Source organism: Mustela nivalis (genome assembly GCF_964662115.1).
Source record: "Mustela nivalis genome assembly, chromosome: 6".
NCBI classification, from domain to species: domain Eukaryota; kingdom Metazoa; phylum Chordata; class Mammalia; order Carnivora; family Mustelidae; genus Mustela; species Mustela nivalis.
Genome location: NC_139025.1, coordinates 132,372,591 through 132,382,508, shown reverse-complemented (window position 1 = coordinate 132,382,508; position 9,918 = coordinate 132,372,591). Strand labels below are relative to the sequence as shown.

The following is a 9,918-nucleotide window of genomic DNA, read 5'->3' as shown; positions in this document are numbered from 1 at the left end:
TAGGGCTTTGTGGTAGGAGCCAACTCAACAGATGCGTACCTTTTAATGATGTCTTCCTTTCCATTCTTCCCACCTAAAATGCAGCTATGATTGCTCTACTTACAGTAAATCATTTTCCAACCCTAAGATAACCCTGTGCTAAAGACCTGGAGCCAAAAGCCAGCACCAGGACCCTTTTAATTTTGTGGAAGCACCGTTTGTGCAGGGGGAAAAAAAATTAGATTGTTTAAACCACAAAGTTTTTAAGGTTTCTGTTATAGAAGCTAAGTACAAATCTTAACTGATCTTAACAAATCCTGTTATATGTATATATTTGCGTGTGATATAACATGTGAATGTCTATCTTAGCATGAACTTATCGATAGGCAGATGACAGAAAGGGTTTTAATAGTATTTTGTTAAATAGTATTGTATTTAATAGTATTTAGAGTCTGTTCTATCTTGCTAAATGTTTTTAATATTTATATTAAAAAAGGTATACAGTATTGAAAAGTGTTCTCCAAAAATCTGTACAGTACCACTCAGTGTTTATTTATCTAGTAGAAACGCCATAATCCAAAGGACCTCAGCAGTTTTATATTTTTGATACCTTTAGCCAGCATTTAACAAAATATGATCCATTGATTATAGTCTCACTGAATGTCCTCCAAAACTTATGGGTTTACTAGGATTTGAGACTTGTGGTATATATTAAAATCTTTGAGGGAATCAACACTAGAGAAACTTGTATAACTTTGCCTTGCCCTGACCTATCTGATGAAATCCCTTGCAGCTAATTGGCAGCCAACTTTTTGGGGGAGGTGCTTAGACTTCTTTGAATGTCTAATGGGAAAGCACAAAGTGTGTGGCCACAAAGTCATTGAATGCTGGAAGTTTCCCCACAGAAGCTAAACGAGGAGTGAGTGCCTGGGTGGATCAGTCAGTTAAGATTCAAGTCTTGATTTCAGCTCAGAGTCATGATACTGAGCCCCGTGTCGGACTCTGCATTCAGCATAGAGTCTGCTTGAGATTCTCTCCCTTTACCTCTTCTCTCTCTCAAAGGAAATAAATAAATCTAAAAAAGAAGAAGAAGAAGAAGAAGAAGAAGAAGAAGAAGAGAAGAGGATGCAGCAGCAGCAGCAGCAATAGCCAAAGGAGTGGAGACATTCAGGAAGGAAGGGTGCTCAAGGTGATCACATTGTCAAAATCCACTCAAGGAGCCAAGAACAAAGGCTGAGAAAAGGCCATCTTGATGTTAATTACGTAGCCTGTAGCTAAACGGTCTGCAGCGAAAGCTTAACCTATTCTGAGCTATTCTGAGCACCAAACTTACAGCCCATCTCTCCAAAAATAATGTCTAATATCTCCTTTGGAAGAGTATAAAGACATTTTATGAATTTGCATTTTGAATAGCCTTGTTTGCAAGTTTCCTGTAAATGTGCATGACTGAAAGGGGCTGAGAGGTTTCTCAGTCTTTCAGATGCCTCACTTTGTACTTGGAGTGCTAGTTAACCTTTAGCAAAAAATTATTGTCAGCAATAAATATTTACTTTTCAAAAATATCCGGAGGAGACTTGAAACAATATGGGCAAATCTCTCTGGTACTGTTTTTTCATTTAGAGATGACAAAAAGTCTGAGGAAAAAGTGACAGTTTTAAGGGCTTTAAAAATATCTAATGCCTTAGGTTTGAAATTGGCAGTGAGCCAGGTCCTGTCTTAAAGGGACAGACACTTTATTATACTTTCTAATTCTTCCAAAGTCTGTCTTTAGGATATATGGGCTGCCTCTAATATGACTACTCTATTCTCATCCTCTAGTGGTATACTCTGGTCTCAGCTCATAAATTGAAAATTGAGGATCTGTAAATCAGGGCAGACTATTTCAGAGAGCCATTGTGAATTTCCAGTCAAATCTTCCAGTTTATCTTAAATATTTCATCTTAATGTCACCTTAAGAAAAGTCTTTCATTCAAGTAAGTTACAACATCAACTTCTAAAGTGATTACACTTCTCTACTGACCTTCTGCTAGGAGACTGCTTTTCCGCATTAATGTCACTTCTGCTGACCCATTTTTGAACTAAAGAGGGACTTAAAAAAAAAAAAAAGACTCACATGATTTGACTATAGACAAATGGAGACTAGTACATCCAACATTGACATTCGGCTAGCTGCTCTGCAGGAAGAAGCAATCGAAAGGATTACTTTCTGTTCATTGTTTGCTATTGATCTTTTTTCCTGCCTTTTTGCTTTAAATGTCCATGAGGATCTTCAAACCATTCTGGGGTCTGAAGTGATTGACTCAGGTTACATACTAAAGAGTCTACCCCTAATTAGTGAACAAGCATCTGTTATAAAAATTAAGTTTATTCTTTTTTCACCTCCTCAGTATATTCATAAGCATGTGAACTTCTGCCAGCAATGACTGCCCTTGGATGGTTTAAAAAAGAAAAAGTTTCCCTCCTTTTTCCTTCATTAGAACCACTATTCATCAGGTTAAATGGCGTTGTGGATATTTCCATGTCTGTTTGTTTATACAGGAATCAACATATCCCACACTTACTCACCCACTAACAAGTTTGATGTTGAACTTTCTTGTCATTTGATCTAGCATTTAATAACCTGTCAGTTGAAATAACTTTAAATAAACATTTTTGTATAATATTTAATACAATTCAAGGGTGCGTGCCCTGAAGCCAAAGACTAGTAGACAAAAGTAACAAACCTTCCTTTTTAGTAATACGTATATATATTTCTACACATCCTAATCCTTTAGTCCTTGAGATTTCGAGCCAACAGCCTTGGATCCACAAGAATCCAAAAATAAATAAGGTAGTAATATGCCTTATGATTCAACTTCCTGTGCAAGAGCCTGTTAATTGCCTCTCTCCACTCTCTCTAATCAGCTCCCACCCACAGAATCAACAGAGAAACACAGAGCAAGGTTATCCGACTTGTGCCAAAATAACTTGAGATTAACTTGATGTTGAAAATTAAAAACTTGTCAGATATCCAGTCTTCCTAGAAGCAAGGATTCCACTTGGGTCAAGATTGGACTGGTGGATTAAATAGACCACACCAGACCTAAGGACGGGAGGCTAGCTTCATAGTCCTCACCACATCCTAAAATCCCAACAGCCTGAGGTTGGGCTGGTAACATCCATTGTATGGACTGGGCCAAGGATCAGATGGGAGAAGGGGAGAGACTGATGGCAAACTAGAATGCTGATACTCTCACCACCTAAATGCATTTAGTTTCAGATTATAAAATCATTATAAAAGAATAATTATGAAGGAACTGGGCCAACCAATCAAAGAGACGAGAAACAGAATTAGGTCTGCCAGTCTGAGACCCTGGTCTTCATGAAGAAAGTAAACTAGACCATGGTAGAGATATTAAAAATGAACTGTGTAGAGAATGGGATGGGCCACAATTTCATACAATTGATTCACTATTTTTTTCTGTTCTATCAAAGAACCACTTATATAAAATTCAAGACCAGATTTAGACTTTTGTCTACTTCAAAAGTTGAGATGCTTAAGAGTTTCTCCTGCATATGTTACTGTTTTAAAAGATTTTATTTATGTAGAGAAAGTATGCACGAACAAGCAAGAAGAGGGACAGAAGAAGAAGAGAAAGAATCTCGTAGACTCAGCATTGAGCGCAGAGCCCGACGTGGGGATCAATCCCGTTCATAACCCTGAGATCATGGAGCTAAGCTGAAATCAAGAGTCAGACACTGAACCAACAGAGCCACGCAGGCACCCCTACGTACACATTTTTTTTAAAAATAAAAGGAAAATACACAAATCAGAAAAGATGTCAATGGAATATCATTTGTTGTCATCCAGTTGTCTGAAATTCTCCATAGGTTTCATCCCATACTGTTTGCTCATTACCAGTCTTTCAGTTTTACAGTGTTACAAAGTGTTTCATTCCCCTCGAGTTCCTCTGCCAACCTTCTTGTCCTTAAATTGGGCCAACTGCAAAAAAACACCTCTTTTTTCCTTCTCCTCAAGTTAAAAGAGTGACAGCACCACCTCATTACAACTGAGTTGGTACAGCAGAGAAAGTACTCAATCCATCTATCACCTGAGTTTCCACAATGATCTCTGCAGTCCTCCATGTTTTAGGAAAAATATTTTTCAAAATGTATCACAGATATCAGCTAAGATTTCATTGACGTAATCACAGTTTTTCGTAAATTTGCGTCCAAAAAGGCAGAGATTATTACCCGAATTCAATAAACTACAAATTGGATAAGATATATCAAATCTAAATTATAAAGATTTTCAAACTTGAGAATTTCCAGAGTGACCTACAAACCCATTTCTTATTCCATAGATAATTCTCAAAATTCAAAATTCAAAAATGTGATAGGATATCGACATGTAAACTGAATCAACTCTTTCCTCCTCCAACATGGAATCAAATGGTTTCTCTGCCAAGAAAGAGTCCAATGTCATCGGTATATAGTTCCCTGAGGCAAAGACAAAGTTGACTTCAAAAGAAAAATCACTATTATGGGCCATTTCTAATACGGCATCCAAGGAATATTTTTTCTTTTTCAACAATACTATTCAAAAGGGCTATTTTACATTAATAGGCCTTGATACATCACCAGCCATGGCTATAGGAAGTACAGAGTCACACCTGTTGGAAAAAAAAAAAAAAAACTCAGAACAAATTTAAAAGTCCTGAAACCAACCTCCAATTTATTGAGTTTGATAGACTGTGTTTGCTTAATTAAATACATTACAGATTAGCTCTGTCAAAACTTGAATTCCGTTAAGATCACTGGAAGGATAACTTAACATGGGATCTTGGAAATGCCTATGTTATTCATTAAGCAAAAGTCTGTGTTTAACAAACAAAAATGTGCCTCTCTGTCCCACTGGTGATTGTCACGTCATTGATACTTTCTGGCGTGAGTTAAAGGCAATATTTGAGATTTCCTCTTTCCCTCTTCCAGTTCCCTAACTTCTGAATTCCTTTACTAGCATTCGTATTAGCATTGGTGAAGACGTCTTTTTTAAACATAGAATATATGTTTTTCTTTTGCTGTCTATTTCACAGTCGCTTACTTCCATTCTTGTCATGGGTTGAGTCAACTCTTATCCCACTGTCTTGTGCTATGGATTCTGTAGTTACCACGGAGTTCACTTCTTTCTGGAGAATATCCCAGACTCCACCATTTCGAAATGATTTTAAAATCCCCCAACGTCATGTCAATCCCACCCAAGATCCTCCATTCCTTCATAAAAACATGCTACATTATTAGTCCAATGTACCGTACCAACAACCCATGAGCTGTAACATGGAACTGCTGGCAGAGAGCACAGCAGAATCATTTTTATTAGGTTTTGCCTCAGCAGGAAGGAGCAAAGTGACCCCCAGATGCAAAACTAATGGGCAGGGAACAAAGAGGGTAAGACCGGGTTTTCCTTACAAATCAACAGGCTCTTGTTCCCAGGAATTGGTATCTGCCTCACATCCAACTGGCCAAAGTGTTATACCTGGCTGGGTTTAATTTGTTATTTATGTCAGCTTTGCATATTTGTAAGGTTCAAGGGTTTATTGCCCTGGCCTGACCTTGCCAAGTCAGAGTTAACATGTGGTTCTCTAGTAGCTGTTTCTTTCTAATAAACTTTACTTGAAAGAACATGTGTGATAGATTTTTGCTCATGATTAAAAAGAACAGTTCTATGTTCATTGTTCTCCAATTTGGTTTTGAAGTTCTGTTGAAAGTCACCTCTGAACTTAAAAAAAAAAAAAAAGGACAAAATATTGGATATTGAAAAGTCTCTTTTAAATTTCATTGCAGACCTGTGTTGTATTTTATGTTTTAGAATGTTGCCTTATTTGTGACTGTTCAAAAAGATGAATGCAATCTGAAAGGCAAGCTAAATAATAGGTCGGCAAATGGTTCATAACATGTGATAAATAGTTTCATTTAGGTTGTGAAAATTATTAAAGTTTATTGAGCAAACTCTGGTTTAAAAAAATAAAATAGTTCTATCAATATGCAAGCAATTTTTTTAATGGACCAACAATAGGAAAGAGCAGAAAAGTGAAAGTTGTCTTTAATTGGCATGGTTCCAGGTCATCATTAATTTTTGGAAGCCACTTTGGAGGTAAACTGTAGACTATGGGAAATATTTTAGGTCTTTCAGGGTAAGAACCCAAGCCATAGCATGAGGAATTGGTGCCTGGAGAGACACTCTCCTATCCATCTAGGATGATCTGATTTGATCTGGTTTGTCTGGGACTTGTCCGGTTTTAAAACAGAAAGTTCCATATTCCAGAAATGCTCTCAGGCCCACGCAAACTGAGATGATGAGTTATAGATATATATAGATATATAGCTCCCATATCTCACTGGATCCTTTTTCTTTAGGTTGATCCAGGCATACCCATTAAATATAAATCTTACCTTGAGGGCTAATGGATGGAGAAACTAACCCTAACTTAAATAAATTCATTGGCCTGTTCACGGAGCGAGCGTGAACAGACTTCCACTCACCCTGTTGAAGCAGATGTCAGTAATAAGTTGTTCTCTTGAACTGCTTTGATAATCGCTAAATCAGTTAACCTATACGTGATGCTCATTAGTTCTCTTTCTTGGTATTTTTTTCTGTTCTACTTTTGATTTTCACAGTGAAAACCAGAATCCTTTGTGAGGACCTCAAATCATGACAGAAGCATCATTACATGAAAATCTAGACAGTTGGGAGCAGTGACAGGACTAGCCTGGGGAAAGAAGAGATGTGAGTAGACAACGTAGTTCCTGAAGGTCTGTGCTTGTGGCTTGTGAACGTTTATTTTCTCCAGAAAACTGGAATGAAATTCGGCACAAAGTTGTAGAGACAATTGTTCTTACAGAGTCCTTACCTTAGATAATACTGTCTTTTGGATCATGTGTAGATAAATGAGTTCATGTCATGTCCTATAACTTAAAATTAATATATGACTAAAATGATAATAGCTTTAAAAAACAAATAAAATGATTATAGCTTCTACAGTACAATAAAAGTTAAATGAGTTCAAAGTCATGTGATCTGGCACTCAAGAAAAAACCATTTGGAGATTTCAAAACATTCAGGATATATATATTTATGTGTATTTATATATATTTATTATATATATTTGGGATATTTAGGAGCTACATGTATATCTACATATATCTATACATATGTGTGTGTGTGTGTGTGTATAAAATGTAAAGATCATTGGAGATATATATCATAGAACACATGTGATAAGTATTTCTAAATCTATGTGCAACAACAAGAAGAGGAACGTGAGAGATTGAAGCAAAAGAGGATAATTATTTAAACAAATTTTGTTTCAAAGCCCCTAAGAAAATACTAGGTATATCCGAGAAACATTTGTTCCTGAGATCTCTCCATAATGTGGGTGGGGTAGCTCTGTGTTAGCCGGGGAAATAGGTAAGGTATCCTCTCTATGTCCCTCCAGCCCTACAACCCTTGGTCCTATGGTCTCTTCCTCTGTCCCTGTGCTGTGGACTGTTTCCCTCGGTGGAATGCAAGTACACACCCACACTTCCTCACCGGAACTCTGTCCTTATAACGGTGCGCATGTGCCTTGTCAAGGAGGCGCGGCAACCCAGTGGGGAGATAAAGAGCGAGCTGTGAATTGGACCATACGTGCATTATCGGGGGTTTATCTCTTCCTTTGAAGTATACAGCATTAGCCACTGTCAGGGAGAAGGTACCAAGCCAGACAGTAATTGCAATAATGGAACACACAAATGGTCTATGTCCCCATTAAAGTCATCAACACCTTTAATTTTTGAAAGGGGCTTGTTTGAAATACAGTAATTGTGATTATGTTGTCCATAAAGACTACGGGTGATCAGCAATTGTCAGCATCCCAGGGCCTTTCCAATATCCTTCTGAACAGAACCAACTCAATCTGAATGCTAAAGCACAATTTATTTCTGAATAACCTTACAGAAAGGGTGTTTTATAATGTTTGAAAGTTTAATATGGTATCTAAGTAACACCTTCCATTTGTAACAATTTCTCTTTTTTGTTTTTTGATTTTTTTAAATTTTAATCTCTGCTTTTAAGTCCTTTAATATATAGCATTTGCTCCAAAAACAAACAGCCTGGTCTTCCTTCTTCACCCTAATGCTGTGCCCAACATTTTGTAATTATGTTTCCCGCATTGTCTTGATAATTTCCCCCTGGGAACCCCTGCTTTCCCTAGAAAGGTCTTCTCTTTCTTCTTGGCCTGAATTTTTCCCCTCTGAGCCTACTAATTGTGTTTCCACAAGGTCACAGTTGGAAAACAATCCACAGCACAATATCCATAGCATTTTGTAGAGAAAATCTGCAAAGTTTAATGCCAAGGAGAGGAAAAAAGAGCTCTCATCTTTAGTACAAATCCTTAGCATCTTTCTCAAAATCCCAAGAACCTGATTCTGCTGCTTGCTTTTGGGGAGTCAAAAACACCGGGCCAAAAAAAAAAAAGAGTCTCATTTTGGAGGTCATTGGCCATTTTGAACTGATCCTTTGGAGTTGAACATGAGCCATGAAGTTCTCACGTCACCTCAAACAATGTAATTGTTCCAGTTAGGAGAAGCCTCATCACATAAACGATGGAGACAAATGGTATAAAATTAATTCGATGTGAGGAATCATCAGTTCATTCTCTGTTACTTTTCTTCCAACTATCCAGCATTTAATCAGAGAATGACTATCTCAGCTCCACGCCATCCACCAGAAAAGCTCATTATTAACACGATTCCTTCAGTCTGATTCTCTTAACCTATCGAAAGCCAAAACTCGATGCTTTGCCATGTTTAATCTTTAACAAGGACTAGGCCATTGCACGAGGACGAAGTGAAATTGACCAGCTAACATTTAGCTGTTACTTTATTTTTCTCCGAATCATCCCAGGTTCCTCTCCACTCCGGCGAGCCATCTTTTATTAGCAAGAGTAAATATATAAAAGCCCACTGTTAAAACACTTAGCAGCTTTTCTCTGTCAAGGCCTTGAACTGCGGTGTCCACTCCATTTGGAAGCCTCTGCTTCTCTTTTTCTCCCTTTGTTTAAAATATGCTGACCACACAGTGACCCCTCCTAACCCATCGGTCGAAAATTACAACCAGCCACACAAACAAGCAGCTCGGGGTCAGAAAGAGCAGGGTCTGCTAAAAGTTAGTAATCATACATTAATTCCCTGACATAATTAATCAAAATGAACCCCCGTTATCTAGCAAGAAACCTTTAACCTATTACAAAGGGGTCAATTTGCGAACCACTTGAGCCTGGGAGTTTGGTACAAATAGCATACGCCCTTCATCCGGGATGCCCTAAGTAGGGAAAAATGCCTTTGAAGTCCCAAATCTACTAGATTTAGATATAATTTCATCAATCAAGTTAAAAGCCTGCCTCCCTCCAGAAGGATTTCGTGGGGCTCTGTCAACCAGCTTCGTTGAGTGGTGACTGAAAATCCATTTGTAAGGCTTTTTTACTCACAAGTCGGCTGGAGTTGGTCTGACCTGACAAAAGAGCCAAGCGTTTATCAGACTGAAGAGGAAAGAGAGAGACTCCTGGAGGAACCGGTTTCCCCTTTATGAGAAGAGAAGTGAACTCGGTGTTGTTTACGCACAGGGACTGGGGCATGCCTCCATTTACCGTTCTTCTAAATACCCAGTACTTAGAAGAGGAAGCCTCCCGGCTGTTTGGGATCCAGACCTCAGTGTGAAGTCAGAGTAGGAAAGAAAAAACAGAGTTCCAACAGTATTGCTGTCATTCAGAGAATTTGGGGTAGTTTTCCATGGGTTATAAAGGGAGACTTTGCCCTCTGTCCTAAAGCAAGCATCCTGGTGAGATCTGTGTGGGTGTCCATCTGCAGAAAACATGGCCCGTAAGCATGGACCACAGTCTGTCTGATTGTATTCCTCCTTCC

General features: G+C 38.2%; 1 long non-coding RNA gene across 1 annotated transcript; it reads left to right on the top strand.

Annotated features, from left to right (window-relative positions):
• Positions 1 to 675: 675 nt before the first annotated feature.
• On the top strand, positions 676 to 8,473 carry LOC309867462. Its single transcript, XR_014313188.1, has 3 exons — positions 676 to 1,168; positions 6,637 to 6,745; positions 8,072 to 8,473. It is a non-coding gene; the product is annotated as an uncharacterized lncRNA (long non-coding RNA).
• Positions 8,474 to 9,918: the final 1,445 nt, after the last annotated feature.